Here is a 25,620-nt window from a genome sequence, read left to right as displayed (position 1 = left end):
CCTAAGGTCCCCGTGAGCTTGTGTCGCTACGGTAGCGCGTCTAACTCCAGATCAGACGGTTGCGTGTTCAAATCACGTCAGGCTCATTGAAGCCAATTTTGGATACTTGTGGGGAAGATGACTTACCTGAGGTAAGCAATGGGTTTCAGGCCTATGGCACGGAGCCTGCTCCTGTTGCTCAGAAGTGAAGGTTGGAGAAGAGCAGAGCAATAGTCATTGGGGACTCGATATTTCGGGGCACCGATAGGTGGTTTTGTGGGGGCGAGAGAGACTCACGATTGGTATGTTGCCTCCCAGGTGCAAGGGTAAGTGACGTCTCTGATCGTGTTTTCCGGGTCCTGAAGGGGGAGAGGGAGCAGACCGAAGTCGTGGTCCACATTGGCATCAACGACATAGGTAGGAAGAAGGATGAGGATGTTAGGCAGGCTTTCAGGGAGCGAGGTTGGAAGCTCAGAGTTAGAACAAACAGAGTTGTTGTCTCTGGTTTGTTACCCGTGCCACGTGATAGCGAGTCGAGGAATAGTCAGAGAGAACAGTTAAATGCAGATGCCATTTTGAATGTTGTCATTGTAGCAGCCTCCACCACTTCCTTTAATAGCGCATTCCATACATGTGCCACCCTCTGCGTGAAAAAGTTGCCCATTAGGTCCCTTTACTCACCGTAAACTTATGCCTGCTAGTTCTGGGCTTCCCCATCCAAGGAAAAAAAAACCTTGTCTATTTCCCCTATCCATGCCCCTCATGATTTTATAAGCCTGTATAATGTCACCCCTCACCCTCTGACACTCCAGAGAAAGTAGCCCTATATTGGTCAGAGCATTGAGTATATGAATTGGGAGGTCTCTGTCCAATTGTCACCTACTGCTCCCTTCAATAATTCTATAATTGGAAGTATATGACATAGCTAAAGGACAAAAATACAACAGATAATTGTATTTGAATCTCAGAGGCTAGCACATTGAATATATCGCCATTTAATAACACTAGATAGATCTCTGTCCCTTCTCAAGTTCCAGTCCTGATAAATGCCTTGCGGATCTGAAAGCCTTGAGAGACTGAGAGAATCTGAAACCCCTTCTATTTGATTCACTTCCTCTTTTTCCAGCTGCTATATTGAATAGTTTTACACCTTCCCCTCTCATTCCCCGTCTCCAGGCCAGGATGACGAATGGAAAGGGGAGACATTGATTTGTTCGCAGATGTTTCCCAGAGGGAGGGAGTTTCCCTCTGAAACTGGCCTCGACCCGCGTTGTGACGTTCACGATGGAGGGCGGGGCGTCCTGAAGGAACCAATAGGAATCGCAGCGCCGACCGGTGATGTCGCTGTGTTCCAAGTCCTTTTGGCCAACGTACGTCGCACAATGACATGAACCATACTTGGCGACTGACCAATTGTAAACCCTGGAGAACCCGAAAGGAATCTGGTCCTCCTGCCAATCAGAGCTCACCTATTGTCTAAATGAGCTCGGGAAGCTGCTACTACTTCTCTGAATGAAGATAGAGCTTCACCCCAGGCTGCAACTTCCTTCCTCTGTCCAACATCTGTGAGTACGGCACTTTCTTTCTACACCCTTCCCATCCTTTTCAATTTCTTTTCTCATTCTGGGGTTAAACTGATATCCCTGCCCTACCTCAGCTCCTCAGACCACATCTCTGTTATGCTAATCCCAGTATACAGGCGTGTCAGACCTGTTCTGAAGCAGGTAAAACCAGGCCAGGTGGAGCCATTTCTGCTCTTCAAGACTGTTTTGAGCGCACTGACTGGTGGGTGTTCAGGGAGATGACAAATGATAGCGATTCCATCAATTTAGAGGAGTACATGGTGTCGGCTATTTCCTACGTTAGCAAGTGTATTGACGGTGTCATTGTGTCTAAGACCACCACTTCTTGCCCAATTGGAAGCCATGAATGATTGCAAAGGTGTGTGCAGTGCTGAGGACCTGTGATTCTACCTTCAATGCAGATGACAAGGCGGGCCTAACAACAATGAGGGCCAACCTGACCTGGGCATCAAAGAGTCAAAATGTGCATACACACAAAAGATACACAGCCACTTTCAGGACAGCAGTGATAAACTGAACGTGTGGAAGGGCATCCAGGTCATCACGACCCACCGACCAGCATTGTCTGGTTGTGCTGGTGGTGCCTCCCCACTGCTGGATGAGTTGAACAACTTTTTATGCATAGTTTGAGGCACAAAATAATGTGGCAGCGAGGAACTCCAACTCCCTCCCCCCCCCCCCCCACCAACCCACCTCCCAATTCAGTCCCTCACGACCAGATTGTGCAACAGTTTCTTCCCCCAAGCCATCTGACTCCTTAACACTGTATGATTGGACTCTTTTTCGATCTGAATTTTTTTGCACAACTTCGAATTGCTGCTAGAAAAATGTCTATTCTTTATCATTCTTTTATTATGCTGTAACTTGTGTATTTTGCACTTCTGGTCCCTCGAAGTAGAGGAGATGACAGAAACATTGGAAGCTGCTGTGAGAGCGTTCTCAAAATTAATCCTGGGAATTGACGTGTTTGCAAATGATGCAATGTTGAGAAGGTTAGTTGAGCATTCGTTCGAGTTTGGAAGAATGAGAGGCGATCTTAATGAATAAATATCAGAATCTTAGTGGGCCTGAAAGGTTAGTTGCCAAAAAGGTAGTGTTCATTTGTGGGAGAGTCTCAGACCAGAAGGAATAGCCTCTAACCTTAAGTGTCCGCATACTTATGATGGATATGAAGTGGATATCTTCTCTCAGAGGGCAATGAATGACAGGGCTATTGAATCTCTATCACTAAGTATAGTCAAGGCAGATGGTGGGCAGAATTTTAGTCAATAAGTGAATCAATAATAAGGCATGAATGTGGATTTTTGGATTATAATATTAGACATTATGGTAATAAATGGTGGAGCAGATTCAATGGGCTGAATTGTCTATTTTGAATTTCTATCCTGTGCAGATGGTGATGCTTCCTGTAATCTCCTTTTACTGGATATGAGAAAGGGAAGGAATTGCAGCCAGAAATATCAAAACAAGATCTGATAGAGACAATCATCATCAGCCTTTGAATCTCTCAGGATTTATTATTTCTCTGCTGCCCTGTCTGCTTCAAAAGGTTTCAAACATCAGTGAGACTGAGGCACACAGACCGGAGTGAGAGTGTCGCAGTGAACTGACTGTGGGAAGAGCTCTAAGCGGATACACAGCCTGAAGTAGCAACATCCCATTTGCAGTGACAAGAGACAGAACACATTCCGTGTGTGAGTGGTCTTTCAACTGATTGTCAAACCTGGAGAGAGACCAGGACTTCCACATGATGGAGAAACCATGGAAACGTGAGGATTGCAGGAAAGAATTCAAATTCCTGTGTCTGCTTGATTCCCATCATCGTGGTCACACCGGGGAGAGGCCATTCACCTGCTTAGTGTATTGGGAAAGCATTCGTTCACCTATCCACCTAGTGACTCACCGGTGGGTTCACACCGGGGAGAAGCCATTAATTTGCTCAGTGTGTGAGAAGGACTTCACCCATTCAACTTCTCTGCTAACTCACCAGTACATTCACACCAGCGAGAAGCCGTTCTCCTGCTCCACCTGCAGGGAGCACAGATTCCTCTGCCCCGCAGATACACCAGTGTGTTCACACCGGGGAAAAACCATTTACCTGCTCAGTGTGTGGGAAGACCTTCAGTCGGCCGTCCCATCTGATGAGACACCTCTTCAGCCACACCGAGTAGAGAGTTTTTAAACTCTTTATGTAGGTGTGACTTGTATTAGTATTCAAGATAGCACACATTCACTGGTCAGTTGAGCATCTATTAAGAGACTCTTAACGATTTGGAACATGCAGTGACATCAGGAGGTATATACCTGAAATGTTTGATTCTTTGAAGAAATCTGAGTTGGAAAGTGTGGCACTATAAGAAGTACAGCAGGTCACGCAGCATCCGAGGGGCAGGAGAGTTGATGTTATGAGCATAAGCCCTTCATCACATTCCAGTGCCATACTTTTTGACACTGACTTTCTAGTATCTGCAGTCCTCGACTCCTCTGAGTCTGTGACAAAATTTGCCCCGTGTAAAGATTGGCTCCACTTTCTCCCTTCCCAGTGAGGCTGTCAGGATGATTACATGGGTAAAAGAGAGAGCTCTTCCAGTACTGAAGTTTGGACAATTAAAATTAGGAAAAATAAAGTTTCTTACTGCGGCTACAATCCTGGTAGCTTATGTGAGAAATGCCTCAAGGTATTTGGACATTGTCAGAGTCTGGTGACCAACTGAGATCCATGGTTTGAACCACACAACAAGTGGCAGGATGGAGGGGGGAATGTAGACATGGGTTATGTCCTTACCATAGAGCCATAAAACTCCACTGCACAGAAACAGACCTTTCAGTCCAACACGTCCATGCTGACCAGATGTCCCAAATTGATGAGGCCATTTCTGGAACACTATGTTCAGCTCCAGTCTCTCTGCTTTGGGAAGGATTTAACACTTAAACGATTCAGAAAAAGTTTACAAGGCTGTTGCCAGGGTTGAAGGGTTTGAGGTAAAGAGAGAGGATGAATAGGCTGGGACTGGTTTTCTCTGAAGCATCAAAAGTTGAGGGGTGACCTTATAGAGGTTAAAAAATCATGAATGGTATGGATAGGGTGAATACTGATGTTGTTTCCCCAGTGTGGGCAAGTCCAAACCCACCCCACCCCCCACCCCCGCCCCCAGATAAGGAATGGAAAGAGGGAGACATTGCTTTGTTCCCAGATCTTGCCCAGAGGGAGGGAGTCTCCCTTTGAAACAGGTAGATAAGACAGGGAAGAACACGTTTGGTATGCCTTCCTTTTTTGGTCAGAGCATTCAGTGTAGGGGTCGGGAGGTCGTGTTGCGGCTGTAACGGACGTTGGTTAGGTCACTTTTGGAATATTGGATGCAATTCTGGTCTCCTTCCTATTGGAAGAATGTTATAAAACTTGAAAGGGTGCAGAAAAGGTTTACAAGAATGCTGCCAAGGTTGGAGGATTTGAGCTATATTGAAAGGCTGAAATGTCTGGGGCTGTTTTCCCTGCAGCGTAGGAGGCTGTGGGGTGACCTTATAGGGGATTATAAAATAAGGGGAATGGGTAGTATAGAAATATTGGAACACAGACTTTAACCTCATACTTTCAATGCATTATCTGAGCTGAGATGGCACCTATTGTTAAAGCTATCTTGAGAATGTAACTTTTAAAAAGTTCTGGGATTTACATATGAAGGAACCAAAACTAAATGTGATCTTTTGAATTGGTGGGGGTAAAAGACATCTGATTCACTCATATCCTTTTTAGGGAAGGAAATTGCCGTTGTGGGAAAGGATTCACTCAGTTGTCCTAGCTGCATTCTTTACCCAGTCTGGCCTACATGTGACTTCAGACCCACAGCAGTATGATTGTCCCTCCTCCCCCGGGGAGAAATGTACTTGAATGACAGCACGGTGGCTCAGTAGTTAACACTGCTGCTTCACAGCACCAAAGTTTTCAGGTTCGATTCCAGCCTCAGGTGACTGTCAGTGTGGAATTTGTACGTTCTCCATGTCTGCGTGGGTTTCCTCAGAGTGCTCCGGTTTCCTCCCACAGTACAAGAATGTGCAGGTCAAGTGAATTGTCCGTGTTAATTTGCCTATTGTGTTAGGTGTATTAGTCAGACAGAAATGGGTCTGGTTGGGTTACTCTTCGGAGGGTTGGTGTGGACTGGTTGTGCTGAAGGGCCTGTTTACACACTGTAGGGAATTTAACTAATCTAACCATATCCGAACTTAACCATATTCCTCTAAACCCTTCCTATTCATATACCTATCCAGATTCCTATTAAACATTATAAATGCACCAGCCTCCACCACTTCGCCTGGCAGTTCATTCCGTACACACACCACCCTCTGTGCGAAAAAGTTGCCTCTTCGGACCATTTTAAATCTTTGTCCCCTCACCTTAAACCGATGCCCTCCAGTTTACAACTTCATCTGCCCTGGTGAATAGACTTACAAAAGTTGAGCAGCCAGACAAAATACAAAAAGAATACAACGTCGAGCCACAGGGAAAAATAAAATTGTGGTTCCAGCCGTTTTTTCTCCTTTTGGCCTTTACATTCTTTACATCTGTCAGTTACAGTAGTCACCAAAGCGCACACTGCGCATGCTCCGAGGTGTCAGCGAGAAAGGCGCATGCTCACCGGTGTCAGCAAGGTAATACGCATGCTCCTCGAAGTCCGAAGAACGGCAAGCGACCTCCTTCAGATGGACCAATAGTAAAGCCTGGAGGACCGGATGGAGATTGGTCCTCCTGCCAGTTAGAGCACCCCTATTGTCTGAATGCAGAAGGAGGAGAATAAGTTTTTGTCGCTGCTGTGAAGATTGAGCTTCACCCCAGACTGTAACTTCCTTCTGTCTAACATCTGTGAGTACAGCACTTTCTTTTCTTACCCCCTTTTCCATTTAGTTTTCATTTTGGTGTTCAATTATAGTCAGAGAGATGAACAGTACGGAAATAGACCCTTCGGTCCAACTCGTCCATGTCGGCCAGATATTGCAACCGAATCTAGTCCTGCTTGCCAGCACCCAGCCGATATCCCTGTTCATGTAGTGTTGATTTGCAGCAGCTGAACGGAAACGGAATGATTCTCTGCGGTGCAGACAGACTCTGGAAATGTTGGACAAGGTCTGTGTCACAGTTGGCAAACACATGGCAAATGCAGTACCTCAATGTGAAGCTATAGCCTTTGTTGTGGCAAAAAAAGCAGAAAGGAGGTGCGTTTTTAAATGTGATACCTTGGGATATGGAGAAAGTGAGGATTGCAGATGCTGAAGATCAGAGTCGCAGTGTGGCATTGGAAAAATACAGCTAGTCAGGCAGCATGAGAGTTGATGTTTTGGGCACAAGCCCTTCATCAAGAATGATGTGTAGATGTACAATGGGACCTCAGTGTCCTTCTGCACCAGTCACTGCCAGTTGTCAGACAGGTGCAGCAAGCAATCAGCAAGGCAAGTGGTATATTAGCAAGAGGAATTGAGTTCAGAAGTGGGGATGTCTTCCTGCAGTTAGGGGGTCATTGAACGTATTCACTGCTGAGTTCATCTGATATTTTGAACAACAATGAAATGGATGTTTATGGGGGATGTCAAGAAAATGGTTTCAAGACCAGTATAGAACTGTTCCTGTGTCAGACATCACAGAAACAGACCCTTCAGTCCAACCAGTCCATGCTGACTATGTTCTCAAACTAAACTAGTCCCACCCGCCAGTATTTGGACCATATCCTCTGAATCTTTCCCATTCAGATATTTATCCAAATGTCCTTTAAATGCTATAACTGCACCTGCATCCACCACTTCCTCTGAACATTGATTCCACACATGAACCACTCTCTGTGTAAAATGAAAAATAGTGTCCCTCATGTCTTTCAAATCTTTCTCCTCTCTCCTTCAAAATTTGCTCCTTAATCTTGAAACCCCCACCCAAGGGAAAGGACACCTGCCATTCACGTTAGCTATATCTGTTAAGATTTAATCAACCTCAGTAAGGTCACCTCTCAACCTCCTATGCTCCAATGAAAAATGTCCCAGCCTATCCACCAAAATGTAGGTATTTTCATATCCAGTTCTGATCTGTACAATACTGGTCCAGGCTCGAAAGACCTAATGTCCTAGTCCTGCTCCCAATTCTCACCCTCTGTGTCCAGGACAGCAAGAGAACATAAGACATAGGAGCTGAGATTAGGCCATTCAGCCCATCAGGTCTGCTGATAGCACACAATCGCAGCTGATACGTTTCTCAGTCCCATTCTCCCGCTTTCTCCCCATAACCCTTGATCCCCTTGATACTCAAGAACCTGTCTACCTCCGTCTTAAATATTCTCAATGACCTGTCCTTTACAGGCTGCTGTGGCAATGAATTCCAAAGATTCACCACTTTCTGGTTGAAGAAGTTTCTCCTTATCTCCATTCCAAAAGGCCTTCCCTTTACTCTAAGGCTGTGCCTTCAGGTTCTTGTCTCTCTTACCAATGGAAACATCTTCCCAACGTCCAGTCTGTCCAGGCAATTCAGTATTCTGTATGTTTCAATTAGAGTGTGAGTCTGTGTATCAGCATGAACCAGATCCTTCAGGATGAGATGCAGCAGGAATTAGGTTAAGCAAAGTGAGAATGGAGGGAATGTGTGTGGGATGGAGATTTTCAGCTTCTAGGCAATAAGAGAGGAAAGTGAGTTTGCTACAAAATGGGAATTGAGCAGATGGGTCATTGGGCCGAGGAGTGGGAGATGGAGTTTAATTTAGACAAATGTGAGGAGTTGCATTTTGGTCAAGCAATCCAGGCAGAACTGACACAGTTAACGGGAGTGTTGCTGAACAAAGACCTTGGAGTGCAGGTTCATAACTCCTTGAAAGTGGAGTCTTGGGTAGCTAGGATAGTAAAGAAGGCGTTTGGTATGCTTTCCTTTATGAGTCAGAACATTGAGTATGGGAGTTGGGAGGTCATGCGGCAGTTGTACACGAAATTGGTTGGGCCACTTTTGGAACACTGCATTAAATTCTGGTCTCCTTGATATAGGAAAGATGTTGTGAAACTTTGAAAGAGGTTGGAAAAGATTTACAAAGCTGTTGCCAGAGTTGGAGGGTTTGAACTACTGGGAGAGGCAGAATAGGCCAGGGATATTTTCCCTGGAGCATCAGAGACTGATGGGTGACCTTATTGACGTTTGTAACGGGCATGGATAGGGTGAATATCCAAGATCTTTTCCCCAAGATGGTGCAGTCCAAAACTAGACGGTGCATATTGAGGTGAGAGGAGAATGATTCACAAGTGTCAAAGATGTTTGCCCTGACTTGGAGCAGAAGTTGTAACAGTGAAATCTTTCATTTAAGAGCAAACAACTGAGTGAGTCCGTCTATCCGGGATTTTGGTGGAAAGTGGGAATTTGTTGCTGTTGGGTGAGACTAGACCTCAAGATCAGGGGAGTAGCCTTCAAACAAAGATTAGGAAGAACTGTTTTTTCCTGGAGAGTAGTGAATCTATGGAATTCTCTGCCCCGTGAAGCAGCAGAGGCCACTTCAGTATATTGAAGACACAGCTGGGTGGGTTTTTGCATGGTTGGTGAATTAAGGGTAGCTTTGACAATGCAGCGAGGAGGAACTGCGGTGGTGGATTGATCAGCCATGATCTTAATGAATCGCAGAGTAGGCCTGACAGGACAAATGGCCTACTCCTGCTTTTATTACTATGGAACTATAACCCTGCATTTCCCATGGCTAACCCAGCTTCAGGATGACAAGGATTGTATCCTGAATATTGAGGGGGTAGTCAAATGGGAAGATCGGTAAATGTAGAGGGTTGGCACTGCTAATCAAAGCATTGATCACAGGGTAATCTGGTGTCAGCTCAGATTTTTCTCCCCTCTGTTGATCTTCCTGTTCGCTTAGAGTAAGGTGTTGGTCTGTCAGCTCTGCTGGATTTCTGCTGAAGCTTTGACACCCATTTTGCACCATTTGGAACAATAAAACATTGAAGTCAATCGAGACGCAATCCACCATCTCTCAGCCTGTCAACCATCCAGATACAGTGTTGTCATAGCAGGGAATCAAACAAGAAAAACGAAACAAAATTAGAAATAAATAGATACTTGTGCTTAATGTTTGTTCAGTAGGAAGTAAACCAGAATAGGGTTCTGCCAGGTTTCTTATAGTGCCCTATTTTGAGGAATTCTGTCCCTTACATCTACTATTAGTACCCAGCTATAAATTACAACAACATTTACAACCACAGAAATAAAGCATCTGTTATCTCAATGTCTGTGTGATATGCAGCACAGAAATAGACTTTTTATTTCTCTTGTGTGTGTGTGTACACACAAGTCTATGGCAGTGAATTTGTGTTTGCAGCATTATATTTGCCAATACATCCTATTTTGCTCCTGTTGTTCTCGGGGTATGAACTGATCTGAGACATTGAAAGAATTGTCGTTCCTGCACATCAGGAATTCAAACCCCTTCTCTCCTCCGAGCCAATGAGAGAACTCGGGAACAGGCAAAACACTGAAAGGCTGGAAGGGCGACGGCCCCGGAGCACAAAGCTAGTTCCTCGAGACATGGATGTGTCTGCAGACTGTCCCCGGTGTCTCCACAATGAATGTCCCAGGCTTTATTATGTAAAAGTAAAACTGATAGACGACAATTGTAATTCTCGGCGGGGCCGGCTGAATTATGAACTCACTAACAGCCTCCCCTAAGCGATGGTGCAGCCCACGCTCGCACCTGCCTCTGTGGCGCAATTGGTTAGCGCGGTCGGCTGTTAACCGAAAAGTTGGTGGTTCGAGCCCACCCAGGGGTGGTGTGTTTGCTGCCCGTTCTTGGCTTTGAAACCGTCCCCTTTTAATGGGGTCAGGAAAATGTTCCCCAAACAGAAATCCTTTCCCCAAAGGGGTTTCTGGATTGAATTAATGTCTGACGTGAGGGAATGCGGATGCTGAGAAGCCGAGACAAAAAGAGAAACTCGACAGTACCTGTCGGAGAAAACGGAATTCTGAAACGTTGTCTCTGATTCTCATTCCACCGATGTTGCCTGACCTTCTCAGTTCCTCCTGCAGTCTCGTGCTTTGTTTTTGACTGAAAGTTCATTTCATCTTTTGCGATGAAACACCTAGACTCGCCGTGTGCAGATATTTAACCCTTTCGAATCACTGTGAAATGATTGGATTCAAACAAACTCTGCGATAATTCACTCTTTCTCTGCTCCACAGGCAGACAGACCTGGGAAGTGAAGCTGTCAGTGTGGTTCTGTATTCGTGGGCCGAGTGGTTAATGCGATGGACTTGAAATCCATTGCGCTTTCCCCACGCAGGTGTCAACCCTGCCGACTACAAAATGAGAAATGTCGCCGAAAAGAAAGGGAGCTTGCTCCCCGGCTTCTTCTTTAAGATTCAAATCAGTGGAGGGGGAAAAATATTTCACTCACATTGGGAGTGGTGGGAAACTGTAACCCACTGCCTGTTCGGGTGGAACAAGCAGATACACGCAGAGCTTCTTTTGAGGCTATGAGCCAAGTGTTTGGAAATGAGACTAGAACAGTGAGGGACTGGAAATCGTGATCGAAATGAAGCAGGCACCTGAGGACAAGGGTGTTTCCTTTGCCAGTGAAAGATACTGCTTCACAAAGTTGTGACTGTGGAAGGGAATCAGTGAAGCTGGTTATGTTTGGTTGTTGACCTTGTGACTGTTCCCATTGCTGCGCATGTCCGTGTTAACGTCAGAACTCTGCAGCATGGTGGCGTAAGATACGCAAAGGGCCGGGGCGCAATGGACGACGCATCTGAGTCCACCTAACTGTTTGAAATGCAGCTCACAGCTTCTTCACACACCCCAATTAATCTTTCTCATTGTCCTGAAGCCGGCAAACGGTTTGAATTCCCGATCTGCGGGTATGAGAATCTTCTCATTGTCTCGCGTCAATAAATATCTCTGAGAACATCGGAGTCAAGTCACAGCATTGTCAGATGAGAGGAAGCTGAAATAACCCCACACCCTGCTGACGGGCACGTTTTACTTTTCCCAACCCACCGCCCGAACGACTGCGGCTCCTGGGAGTGGAAAGGAAACAATCACCAAAACCCAGTCTTGGCTTTGTGAGTCTTCAGAAAATAAGCAAACGTTCATCCCTTCGGATTTTCTATCCTGGGCTGACAGGGATGGGTTTTGTCACTCTTTTGTAGGACATTACAAGTGGAAGTTTTGCAGAAAATTACCACAATGCAATCTGATTAATCAGGACCTGGATGTTTTCGGTCTTTGAATGTAAGTATTGTGCTCCAGAACATTGGTGTTCACAGTTTATAATACTTATCTTCCCAGTCCCCTGTATCACTTGTCGAAAATGTTTAATTTGCGTCTTGTAATCCTTTCACTGTCTGCTAAAGTGGCAAGTGTTTGCGTGTTTTACCTAAGTTATGTTGACCTTGCATACCTCGAGCCTCAAGCTAATTTCACGAGAAACCTTCTCCAGTTCAAAAGCAAACTGTTAGTGATGGCTCTGTTTCTTGTCACGTATCCAATTTCAGATCGATGTTGTTAATGACCCTTTTATTCCTTCAGATGCACGTTTCGCTCACAGGGCTAGAACAGAACTGTCACCAAATACATTTACCAATCTACATTCATCCTAACGATTGTCCAGAGACAGTCCAGACAACGTCCTCTTGTTGTAGAGGCCGGGAGATTGACTCTGATGTTCTCGGGGTATGAACTGATCTGAGACATTGAAAGAATTGTCGTTCCTGCACATCAGGAATTCAAACCCCTTCTCTCCTCCGAGCCAATGAGAGAACTCGGGAACAGGCAAAACACTGAAAGGCTGGAAGGGCGACGGCCCCGGAGCACAAAGCTAGTTCCTCGTGACATGGATGTGTCTGCAGACTGTCCCCGGTGTCTCCACAATGAATGTCCCAGGCTTTATTATGTAAAAGTAAAACTGATAGACGACAATTGTAATTCTCGGCGGGGCCGGCTGAATTATGAACTCACTAACAGCCTCCCCTAAGCGATGGCGCAGCCCGCGCTCGCACCTGCCTCTGTGGCGCAATTGGTTAGCGTGTTCGGCTGTTAATCGCAAGTTTGGTGATTCGAGCCCACCCAGGGACGCTGCGCTACCCTGGCTTTGAAGCCGTCCATTTTTAATGGGGTCAGGAAAATGTTCCCCAAACAGAAATCCTTTCCCCAAAGGGGTTTCTGGATTGAATTAATGTCTGACGTGAGGGAATGCGGATGCTGAGAAGCCGAGACAAAAAGAGAAACTCGACAGTACCTGTCGGAGAAAACGGAATTCTGAAACGTTGTCTCTGATTCTCATTCCACCGATGTTGCCTGACCTTCTCAGTTCCTCCTGCCGTTTCGAGTTTTGTTTTTAACTAAAAGTTCATTTCATCTTTTGCGATGAAACACCTAGACTCGCCGTGTGCAGATATTTAACCCTTTCGAATCACTGTGAAATGATTGGATTCAAACAAACTCTGCGATAATTCACTCTTTCTCTGCTCCACAGGCAGACAGACCTGGGAAGTGAAGCTGTCAGTGTGTTTCTGTATTCGTGGGCGGAGTGGTTCATGCGATGGACTTGAAATCCATTGCGCTTTCCCCACGCAGGTGTGAACCCTGCCGACTACAAAATGTTGAAATGTCGTCGAAAAGAAAGGGAGCTTGCTCCCCGGCTTCTTCTTTAAGATTCAAGTCAGTGGAGGGGGGAAAAATATTTCACTCACATTGGGACTGGTGGGAATCTGCAACCCACTGCCTGTTCGGGTGGAACAAGCAGATATCCGCAGAGCTTCTTTTGAGGCTATGTGCCAAGTGTTTGGAAATGACACGAGAACAGCGAGGGGCTGGAAATCGTGATCGAAATGAAGCAGGCACCAGAGGACAAGGGTGTTTCCTTTGTCAGTGAAAGGTACTGCTTCACAAAGTTGGGACTGTGGAAGGGAATCAGTGACGCTGATTATCTTTGGTTGTTGACCTTGTGACTGTTCCCATTGCTGCGCATGTCCGTGTTAACGTCAGAATTCTGCAGCATGGTGACGTTAGATACGCACAGGGCCAGGGGCGCAATGAATGACGCATCTGTCTCCACCTACCTGTTTGAAATGCAGCTCACAGCTTCTTCACACACCCCAATTAATCTTTCTCCTTGTCCTGAAGCCGACATACTGTTTGAATTCCCGATCTGCGGGAATGAGAATCTTCTCACTGTCTCGCGTCAATAATTATCCCGGAGAACATCGGAGTCAAGTCACAGCGGAAGCTGAAATAGCCTCACACGCTGCTCACGGGCACATTTTACTTTCCCCAACTCAACGCCTCAACCACTGTGGCTCCTGGGAGTGGAAAGGAAACAATCACCAAAACCCAGTCTTAGTTTTGTGAATCTTCAGAAAATAAGCAAACCTTCATCCCTTCGGATTTTCTATCCTGGGCTGACAGGGTTGGGTTTTGTCACTCTTGTGTCGGATATTGCAAGTGGATGTTTTGCAGAAAAGCAGCACAATGCAATCTGATTAATCAGGATCTGGATGTTTTCGGTCTTTGAATGTAAGTGTTGTACTCCAGAACTTTGTTGTTCACAGTTTATAATACTTTTACTTCCCAGTCCCCTGTACCACTTGTCGAAAATGCTTAATTTGCGTCTTGTAATCCTTTCACTGTCTGCTAAAGAGGATGGCGTTTCCGTGTTTTACCTAAATTATCTTGACCTTGCATACCTCAAGCCTCAAGCTTATTTCACGAGAAACCTTCTCCCAGTTCAAAAGCCAACTGTCAATAATGGCTCTGTTTCTTATCACGTATCCAATTTCAGATCGATATTGTTAATGTCCCTTTTATTCCTTCAGATCCAGGTTTCGCTCACAGGGCATGAACAGAACTGTCACCAAATACATTTACCAATCTTCCTTCATCCTTTCGATTGTATTAGCATCACGAACACTTCTCATCAAAATACCTCGAGAGACTTTCATCACCATTTTCTGTGAACAGTTCTACATTAGCTTTGCTGAATGAACCTCAAATTTCTTGAAGTGGCTCCTTATTTTCGGCCCTGATTATTCATCTCTGTACGCACGGAAATGGATCCTTCCCACCCGCTCTGTCCCTCATCAATGTGTGTAGTTCAATTCGATCTCCCATCAGCCTCCTCTGTCCTGATCAAATCCAGGGGAACAGGATACGTTGGGGCTATGGCGCGGACAGGGCAAGTCCAGTACTCACCTTTCCTGTTAGAGCAATTCCATGAGAAATTTTAGATCATAACTTTGGGCGTGTAGTTGTGGCCGAATACTTAAGGTGCTGGCGTAGAGATCCTTTGGGGCTCCCCCGCCCAGGGTGGTAACCTGCTGGCGATGCTTCCTTCGCTGGCGGTTTTAAATGACTTCCTGTTGGTTGCATTATCGCTCAAACTTCACAAAACCCGTCTCAATAAAGTCCCGTTTTCTCATGTCTGGGAATTGATTGCCATGCAGGAAACTCGAGTTCGGAACAAACAACGTACCAGACTCAAAACGTCAGCTCTGTTTACCTTTCCACAGATGATGCACGACCTGTTGGCTTTCTGCAGTCCTCTCTGTGTTGATTAGGCACAAGTGCTGCTTTTCATTCAAGAATTTCAATTCCTGTCCTCTGGTAACTGACTCTGGTCAGTGGCAATTGGTTCTTCTGATCATTAATCTGCCCATTCCCACCGCTTCTTCTCCCACCATTACCAACAGCCCCAGGAAATCTCCAGTTAAACTTATTTGCTCCAAAGCGAACATTCCCAACCTTGGGAATGTCTCCCCACAATGGAAATTCCTCATCCCTGGAAATGAAGTATGGCGGACACTTGGGAAGAGATTTTGGCAAAATATTGTCAGTTAGAAAATGGAAAAATGTTCATGAAGCAAAACAGAAATCCCAGTCTCCAGCTTTGTGAACCTTTGGAAACTCTTTGGGAAGCGGATTTAGATGAGAATGAAAGATGAACCGTCCGACTGAGCAGAGACAGTCCAGACACCGTCCCCTTGTTGAAGAGGCTGGGAGATTGACTCTGATGTTCTCGGGACATGAACTGATCTGAGGCATTGAACGAATTGTCGCTCGTGCACATCAGGAATTCAAACCCCTTCTCGCCTCCGAGCCAATGAGGGAACTCGGGAACAGGCAAAACACTGAAAGGCTCGAAGGGCGACGGTCCCGGAGTAAGAAAGCTAGTTCCTCGTGACATGGATGTGTCTGCAGAGGGTGGGATCAGACTGTCCCCGGTGTCTCCACAATGAATGTCCCATACTTTATTCAGGAAAAGTAAAACTGATAGACGACAATTGTAATTCTAGTCGGGGCAGGCTGAATTATGAATTCACTAACAGCCTCCCATAAGCGATTACGCAGCCCCTGCCAAAACCTGTCTCTGTGGCGCAATTGGTCAGCGCGTTCGGCTGTTAACCGAAAGGTTGTTGATTTGAACCCACCCAGGGACGCTTTTTTGGCTGCTCTTCCTTGGCTTCGAAGCTCTGTGCTTTTCATGGGGTCAGGAGAATGTTCCCCAAACGGAAACGTTCCCCACAAAGGGGTTTCTCAATTGAATTAATGTCTGACGTTAGGGACTGCGGATGCTGAGAACCCGAGACAAAAAAGAGAAAGTCGGCAGGTTTGACAGCACCTGTCAGAGAAAACGGAATTCTGAAATACTGTGTCTGATTCTCGTTCCAAAAATGTTGCCTGACCTTCTCCGTTCCTCCTCCAGTTTCTAGATTTGTTTTTAACTGAAAGTTCATTTCATATTTTGGGATGAAACAGCTAGACTCGCCGTGTGCAGATATTTACCCCTTTCGAATCACTGTGAAGCGAATGGATTCAAACAAACTCTGCGATGATTCACTCTTTCTCAGCTCCACAGGCAGACAGATCTGGGAAGTGAAGCTGTCAGTGTGGTTCTGTATTCGTGGGCGGAGTGGTTTATGCGATGAACTTGAAATCCATTGCGGTTTCCCCACGCAGGTGTGACCCCTGCCGACGACAAAATGAGAAATGTCGTCGAAAAGAAAGGGAGCTTGCTCCCCGGCTTCTTCTTTAAGATTCAAGTCAGTGGAGGGGGGCAAGATATTTCACTCACATTGGGACTGGTGGGAATCTACAACCCACTGCCTGTTCTGGTGGCGCAATGGGTCAGCACGTTTGTCTGTTAACGGACAGGGTGGTGGCTGGAGCCCTGGCCGGGGAGTTGTGTTCGCTGAGACTCTTTTGAGGCTTTGACGAAGTTCAATAAACAACTCTACAGCGCATTTAAGAAGAACGGATAGCCCGTAGACCTGCTGAAAACTGCTTCATTGACCAGGAATCGAACCTGGGCCGCAGTGGTGAAAGTGCCAAATCCTGACCACCAGAGAGACATAGATTCGTTCTTGTAGCTCTGCTGAAAATTGCCTCTCTGCCCGGGAATCGAACGCGGGCTGTGGCAGTAAGAAGACTTTCACCGGTACATCCATCAAACTAATTTTTTAGTATCCATTGCTCCCGATGCGATCTCTATAACATTGGGGAGACTGGAGAGCCAAGTCACATCTCCGGGACTCTCTTGCGCGCCTTTATCGGGAAGAAAACCTGCACAGGTAAGCTTGTGCAAAGCTTCATGTGTGATCCTAAATTTCCACACAGAAAATTTGGCTCAACAGATATACTGAGTAGACGGAATCCTTTCTTAATTTGAAATGTAAGGAGCTGACCTCTCGTGAGCTGAACACGCAACCGTTGGATCAGGAGTCAGACGCACTCCCGTGGCGCCACAAGCTCACGTGCCAGTGGCTTCCTCTATTCATACTTAAGGGAAGTGATCGCACTACAATGATTTTACGTTATGAGTAACAACGGAGATCAACAGTTCATGTCTGTTCTGTTTCTTCCCCATCTCTTTCTGTCTCTCAAAACAATTTCCAACTCTCTCTCAACAAAAATCTGAAAGAATTGCGGGTGCTGTATATCAGAAACCAAAAAACAGGAGTTGCATGTGACCCTTCCACAGAACTGATGGTGATTGGGAAAATGTCGGTTTATATGCAGGAGATATTGTGGGAAGAAGGCGGAGATCAGGACAGAGGCCAAAGCGAAGAACTGTTGGACAGAAAAAGGAGTTGATAACGATCTGCGTGGGAGGGTGAATAACTATTAATGGAGACTGTTCGTGGCTAAGGAGTGTGGAATGACAAACGATGTGATAACAAGGCTTTGGTGTGTATGGTAGGGACGAGGATACTATGGAGTTCAGGCCCTAGAATTATTGAATTCGATATTGGGACAGGAGGGATGTGTGGTCCCCAAGTGGAATATCCACTGCTCTTCCTTCTGCTGGTGCTGAGCTTCGCTGGGACAATACAGCAAACCTGAGACAGAGATGTTGGCCAGGGAATAGGGTGAGGTGTGGAATTGGCAGGCAACTGGAAGCTCAGGGTCTTTTTGCAGGCAGAACGTAGATGTTCTGTGAAGCAGTCACCCAGTTTATGCTTCGTTTTCCCCAATGGAGATGAGCCTGTACTGCGAGCAGCAAATGCAGTAGACTGGGTTATGGGTCGTGCAGGTAAATTGCTGCTTCACCTGGAAGGTAAGTTTGGCCCCTTAGATAGCGAGGAGGGAGCTGGTAAACGAGCTGGTGTCACACATTCGGCAGTTGCGGGCGAAAGTGCATCTCAACCTGCAACTTTACATTGAGAAAATCCTGGGCTTGAACTCGCAAGTCTCTTTGCATTTCGGATTTCTGCATTTTCTCCCCCTAATCCTTCTGTTCCAACAGCGACTATCTGGTGTCAGGGCAGCACCAGTGATTTCCTGACATATGGATTGTACTTGTGGATACCAAGGAATGTCAGGAACTGCGAGTATCTCAGGAGCAATCGTTATTCCTGGGGGAGGCAGAGAGGAATGTGGTGTGGTCCTGTAAACTCCAGAACTTTGATAACTTCATGAGTCAGCAATAATTCTTTCTGGACCAAGAAACTGCTCCATGGAAGTTAACAAATAACATACATTAACTCGCTGTCACTTTGCTATGACAGGAGGAGCTGGGACCTCCTGATAGATTGAAACATAAAACTGGTAATCTCTTGATTATGTTGTAAAAATATCGGTATAATGACACCGCGCTGTCACCAACTGAACTGAGCGGCTGCGTGTTTAAATCCCGTGATGTACAGCTTGTGTTTTCATTCTCGCATTGGGGGGAGCTGAGCATCCACCCAAACACTGGGCACACCACCTCCCTGACACAGTGTTCACAAATCAGACTGACAGCGAAGGTTCGCGCAAGTTTCCACAAGGAAGACTTCACTCAACAGACACAGAGTGAACATAATCCTTTCTTGATTTGAAATGTAAGAAGCTGATTTTTAGTGAGCCCGACGTGATTCGAACACGCAGCCTTCAGATCTGGAGTCAGACGCGGTACCGTTGCGCCACAAGCTCACGGGTGATGGGTACCCTCTATTCATGCTTAAGGGAAGTGATCGCACGAAAATGATTTTACGTTATGACTAACAACGGAGATCAACTGTTCATGTCTGTTATGTTTCACCCACACTCTTTCTGTCTGTCGAAACAATTTCTAACTCTCTCTCAATAAAAAATCTGAAAGAATAGCTTCATGAGTCAGCAATAACTCTTTCTGGACCAAGAAACGAAAGGGCCAATGAGAAACTGCTCCTTGGAAGTTCACAAATAACATACATTAACCATCGCTGGGAAGGAGGAGGCAAAACAATGAGCTGTTTCTTTGGACAGATGAGACAATGGTCTTTAATAACTGTGTGACAAAAGAACAATTAATTCTGCTTGTAGAAGGAAGGCCTTGACGTAAAGGGGTTAATTGCAGGACACGCTGCTTCAAACAGGTGGAGAACCCTCAAGGATAACAAGGTAAGCTACAGACCAGGGGTCTCCAGAATCGTGGGGAGGTGGTGTCAGAATCTAAAAAAATGTGGCACCACAAATTTGAAAGTGAGGGAACTCCAACAGAATTCAACTCCAGAATGATTTAGCAGCAGTACTTGGAAGAACAACACTGTATCAAACACCGGTAAACTTCCAGAGATGGGCACTGTTAAACACCTGGGTGATAGCCAAGATTGGGGGTTTGGGGATGGGGTGGGGGAGGTGTGGGTGGAGAGGCTGAACTTGCTTACTTGAGGGGTTTTGTTTTATGGTTGCTACCTACAATAAAGTGTAAAGCATTGTTTCAACAGTTGGTTGTCTGTGCAGTTTCTGCATCAGTATTCAAATTAAAGCTATTCACCCACAACCAGAGTGGGAGGCTGGGATTAATAATGACTCATTTGCATTTAGCAGGACGGCACATCAATACTGTTATAAAGTGAATGCTGAATCCCCTCCCCTCTCTGAGATCTCAAACCGAAACACCAAAAGAGGGGCGCGTTGCCCTATAATCTGTAAAATTAGTGTGAAAGGTGGTGTCAACTGCTCTAGTCTTACAAACAAAAATAAATCCCTGACACTTTAAAATGAACAAAAAGTAATTTACCAATCCAACTTGAATGGTGAACAACTGAATTAATCTATTAACAAACTGAATACATCCTTTCGAATACTGACCATTTTGGCATAAAACAGGATTCTTGTCATCTGCTGTTCCAATAAATACAAGACTCACTAATATAACAAAAAATAGAATTTAGTCTCTCTGATTACAGCCAGGTTACATGTCTTCCAGAATATTCTAAGCATCCTTCTATTGAAACTTTTGTCAAGAATGTCTCCTCCAATTCCTGCTCTTCTGCTTTTTTTTTGTAAATGATGCTCTCTCATTCACAGATGACTGTCAGGGCTGATTTCTCTCTCTAGTGCTGAGGACTCTTAGATCTAGCAATGGGGAGTTAGCACTGGGGCTGTGTCCAACTGTCCCCTTCTTTTCTACCCTTGATGCTATATTGGGTTTTTACGATAGGATTGGTCCTCTGCTGTCAGATTTAAATTTAATAGGTTTTGGAAGCCAAAGGACCTGATTTAAATTAATTGGCTAAATTGAAAAGTCATTATCTCAGCCTGCTAACTGTACGACCTTTTCATAGAAATGTTTCAGCTTGTGTGCTCTCTGTTGTGATGATGTTACTCCTTTAAGAAGATTATGTTGTTCTTAATTTTTTTTCGCATCGGGGTTGTAAAAGGCAGAGGGTCTGATTGGTTTGGGCTTAGGGAATTCACTAATGGCCAACAGATATTGGCAAAGGCATCAAAGGTTTGAGATTTTTCTTTCCTAAAACGCTTCTACCGCAAAACTGGCTGTAATGTCACCCCTCAGCCTCTGACCCTTCAGGGAAAATAGCCCCAGTCTATTTTCTCTTGCAGCAGCTCAAACCCTCCAACCCTGGCAGTATCTTTGTAAGTCTTTTTAGAACCCTTTCATGTTTCACAACTTGTTACAAACACGTCGACTAATTCAGAGAAGCCTCTCAATTACAACTGTAAATGGAGAATGTGTGTTTAATAATGAGTCATGAATAAAGGCTGCATTAATCTTTTACTGTGAAGTTTTACTCCTACATCTCAAAACAGAGCATACAAACTCCTAGTCAGAAGCAGCCTATGGGACTTAAGACACTATTGGCTGTTTTCCAATGAGGACTGACTTTGCACAGAAACCATAGATATTTTAAATGAATGGGGTACCATTCGTTTTAAAGTCAGATAAACTTGCGTGGCGCCGCATTGGCTTCGAAATGAGAGATCTTTGACACACACACAGCTGAAATCATCACTGCGCCATTATTAACAAATTGGAATTCAGGCTTGGATGTTTTCCCCCTGGAGCAGCGGAGGATGAGAGAGGTGGCTGAGGAAATAGCGGAGGCATTGGTTGAGATTTTTCAAAAGTCACTGGAGTCAGGGTGATTGGAAGATCGCTATTGTAACCCCCTTGTTCAAGAAAGGATCAAGACAAAAGATGGAAAATTATAGGCCAATTAGCCTAACCTCAGTTGTTGGTAAAATTCCAGAATCCATCATTAAGGATGAGGTTTCTAAATTCTTGAAAGAGCAGAGTCAGATTAGAACAAGTCAACATGGATTTAGTGAGGGGAGGTCGTGTCTGACAAACTTGTTGGAATTCTTTGAAGAGATGACAAGTAGGTTAGACCAAGGAAACCCACTCGATGTGGTCAATCTAGACTTCTAAAAGGCCTTTGATAAGTTGCCACACGAGAGGCTGCTGAGCAAGGTGAGGGCCCATGGTGTTCGAGGTGAGCTACTGGTATGGATTGAGGATTGGCTGTCTGACAGAAGGCAGAGAGTTGGGATAAAAAGTTCTTTTTCGGAATGGCAGCCGGTGACAAGCGGTGTCCCGCTGGGTTCAGTGTTGGGGCCGCAGCTGTTCACATTATATATTAATGATATGGATGAAGGGACTGGGGGCATTCTAGCGATGTTTGCCGATGATACGAAGTTAAGTGGACAGGCAGGTAGCACTGAGGAAGTGGGGAAGCTGCAGAAGGATCTAGACAGTTTGGGAGAGTGGTCCAGGAAATGGCTGATGGAATTCAACGTGAGCAAATGCGAGGTCTTGCACTTTGGCAAAAAGAATAAAAGCATAGACTACTTTCTAAACGGTGATAAAATTCGTAAAGCCAAATTACAAAGGGATCTGGGAGTGCTAGTCGAGAATTCTGTAAAGGTAAACATGCAGGTTGGGTCCGTGATGAAGAAAGTGAATGCAATGTTGCCATTTATCTCAAGACGGTTGGAATATAAAAGCACCGTTGTGCTACTGAGACTTTATAAAGCTCTGGTTAGGCCCCATTTGGAGTACTGTGTCCAGTTTTGGTCCCCACACCTTAGGAATGACATATTGGCACTGGAACGTGTCCAGCGGAGATTCACACGGATGATCCCTGGAATGGTTGGTCTAACATACGAGGAACGGCTGAAGATCCTGGGTTTGTATTCATTGGAGTTTAGAAGATTGATGGGAGACTTAATAGAAACTTACAAGATAATACATGGCTTGGAAAGGGTGGACGCTAGGAAATTGTTTCCATTAGGCGAGGAGACTAGGACCCGTGGACACAGCCTTAGAATTAGAGGGGGTCAATTAGAACAGAAATGCAGATACATTTCTTCAGCCAGAGAGTGGTGGGCCTGAGGAATTCATTGCCACAGAGTGCAGTGGAGGCCGGGACGCTAAATGTCTTCAAGGCAGAGATTGATAGATTCTTGATGTCACGAGGAATTAAGGTCTACGGGGAGAATGCTGTTAAGTGGAAATGCCCATCAGGCATGATTGAATGGTGGAGTGGAGTCGGTGGGCCGAATGGCCTTACTTCCACTCCTATGTCTTATGGTCTTATGGTCTGAAGTTCATAAAACCAAGAGGGTTATAGATAGGTTTAAGGATTGTTGTCTCTTCTCAAGTATGTGGGAATTTCAAGACTGGGGACACATTTGCATGGTGAGATGGGAGAGATTGTAAAACTTTTACCCCACATATTTTTTCAGAGTGTGGTTTGTGTATGGAATGAGCTGCCAGTGGAAGTGGTTGAGGTAGGTACATTAACAACATTTAAAATGCATTTGGTCAAATACATGGAGAGGAAAGGTTTAGAAGGATAGTGGCCAAGTGCAAGGAAATGGGGTTACTGTTGATGGATGTTTTGGTCGGCATGGACCAGTTTGGACCGATGGGCCTGTCTCCGTGCTGTTGCACTCTGACTCGTGTCTCTTTGTCGCTCGAACAGTTTTGAGTTTTCAGATGAGCATCTCACTTAATCACACTGAATAAAATCTGATCTCATTAGTCAACTCTGATGTGGACGTGCTGGTGTTGGATTGGGCTGGACAAGGGCAGAAGTCAAATGGCACCAGGTTAGCGTCCAACAGGTTTATTTGAACTCACGAGATTTCAGAGCACTGCTCCTTTGTCAGTGAAGTGACGAAGAAGCAACATTGAAGAAGGAGCAATGCTCCTAAAACTTGTGATTTCAAATAAACCTATTGGTCAGTAACCTGGTGTTGTCTGACTTCTGATGTCTTCAGCTGTAGGTTTGCGTCGAACTTAATGGGATATTTTGTCCAACACGGCATTTTTAAACAGTATCACTTGGAGGGATTAATTTGAACCCTTTCAAGAAGTGAGTTCAACAAGACTGAGCTATTCAAAGTTACTTGGGCTCCATGTTAAAACTTACATCAGGACAGGTAGACATAAAGATGTATAGCACGGAAACAGACCCTCCGGTCCAACTCATCGATGCTGACAAGACATCCTAAATTAATTTGGTCCCATTTGTCAGTATTTGGCCCATGTCCTTCTTAACCCTTCCTGTTCATGTCCGAAACCAGATGCCTTCTAATTGGTATAATTGTACCAGCCTCTACTTTCTCTGGCAATTCATCCCATACACGCACTACCCTCTGCATGAAAACAATGCCCCTTACGACCCTTTTAAATCTCTCACCCAGCCAAATAGCCTCTCCCTGCAGCTCAAACCCTCCAACACCCGGCAACATCCTGGTAATTTGTTTCTGATAAAGAAGTCAATGTTTTGGGAAGAGCCCTTCTTCAGTCCTGAAGGAGGGGTAATACCGGAAACGCTAACTTCACCTCCTAATGCTACCTGGCTTGCTGCGTTCTCCCAGCCTCCTGCTTGCTTACTTTGGATTCCAGCAACCGCAATTTATTTGTTTCTAACAAATGGCGGCGCAGACTCAGTTGGCTGAATGGCCTAATGTCTGCTCCAGTGGTCTTACCTTTCTGCGGATCGTTTCAGTGGGAACGTGCAGTCCCAGACTCCGAGGAGTGTCGCCAACTAGAAACAAAGTTTATGGAATCACAGAATCCCTACAGAATGTAAACAGGCCCTTTGGCCCAACAAGGCAACACCAACCCTCCGTAGAGTTACCCACCCAGACCCATTCTCTTAACCCTATTACTTTACATTCATTTGGAGAAAGTGAGGACTGCAGATGCTGGAGATCAGAGTCGAGAGTGGTGCTGGAAAAGTACAGCAGATCACGCAGCATCCGAAGAGCAGGAGAATCAATGTTTCAGGAATCATTCCTGATGAAGGACTTATGCCCAAAACATCGATTCTCCTGCGCCTTAGATGCTGCCTGACCTACTGTGCTTTTCCAGCACCACACTCTTGACCAGTCTACATTTACCCCTGACGAGTGCACCACACTTACATATCCCTGAACACTATGGACAATTTAGCTCGGCTAACTCACCCTAAATTGTACATCTTTGTATTGTGGGAGCAAACTGGAACACCCTAAGGAAACCCACGCAGTCAAGGCAGGACAACGTAAAAACTCCACACAGACAGTCACGCCAAGAGTAGTATCAAACCCGGTCCATGGCTCTATGAGGCAGCTGTGCAAACCACTGAGCGACCATGCCGCCCTGAAACACCGTGGGGTTGCAGTTGGGGTGCGAGGCAATGTGCAGTCCAGAAATTTTCATTTTAAAAAGTCCACCAACTTTCCCACTGCATCCATTGTCAGACTGGGGCAGAAGGTTTAGTCCACAGTAGTGTCACTGGCGGAATCTGATTGTTGGGAGCACCAGTGCCCCCTCTGGTGTGTTCACAAGTTGCTGGAATATGTGAACCTCTTGCCACACTCAGGGCAGCTGAGTGGCCACTCCTCTGTATGGACCCGCCGGTGGGTCAGCAGAGCACAAGAATTGCTGAAGCCCTTCATGCAGTCAGGGCAATAGAACAGCCACTCTCCCGTGTGGACCCTCCGGTGGGTCAGTATGTTGGAGGAGCGGTTAAAGCGTTTCTCGCACTCTGGGCAGGAGAACGGTCTCTCCCCCGTGTGGACCCGCTGGTGGGGCCAAAAGGTTGTAGGAGACAGCAAAGCCCTTCCTGCACACTAAGCAGGAGAACGGCTTCTCCCCCGGGTGGACGGGCCGGTGGGTTAGCAATTGGGAGGGCTGGGTAAAGCCCTTCCCACAATCATGGCAGGCAAATGGCCTCTCCCCAGTGTGGACCCGCTGGTGTGTCAGCAGGGAGGAGGAACTGCTGAAGCCCTTCCTGCATTTGGGGCAGGGGAAGGGCTTCTTGCCTGTGTAGACCCACTGGTGCCTCAGCAGG

General features: G+C 45.8%; 3 non-coding genes across 3 annotated transcripts; 2 read left to right on the top strand and 1 right to left on the bottom strand.

The window, feature by feature from the left end:
• Positions 1-10,272: 10,272 nt before the first annotated feature.
• trnan-guu (transfer RNA asparagine (anticodon GUU)) lies at positions 10,273-10,346 on the top strand. The gene has a single exon. It is a non-coding gene; the product is annotated as a tRNA-Asn (tRNA).
• A 5,588-nt stretch (positions 10,347-15,934) lies between these two features.
• Positions 15,935-16,008, top strand: trnan-guu (transfer RNA asparagine (anticodon GUU)). The gene has a single exon. It is a non-coding gene; the product is annotated as a tRNA-Asn (tRNA).
• A 2,902-nt stretch (positions 16,009-18,910) lies between these two features.
• Positions 18,911-18,982, bottom strand: trnaw-cca (transfer RNA tryptophan (anticodon CCA)). Its single transcript has one exon. It is a non-coding gene; the product is annotated as a tRNA-Trp (tRNA).
• Between the last annotated feature and the right edge of the window lie 6,638 nt (positions 18,983-25,620).

Source organism: Hemiscyllium ocellatum (assembly GCF_020745735.1).
Source record: "Hemiscyllium ocellatum isolate sHemOce1 chromosome 27 unlocalized genomic scaffold, sHemOce1.pat.X.cur. SUPER_27_unloc_1, whole genome shotgun sequence".
NCBI classification, from domain to species: Eukaryota; Metazoa; Chordata; class Chondrichthyes; order Orectolobiformes; family Hemiscylliidae; genus Hemiscyllium; species Hemiscyllium ocellatum.
Note: the sequence above shows the minus strand (reverse complement) of the source record. Positions and strands in the feature narration are given on the sequence as shown.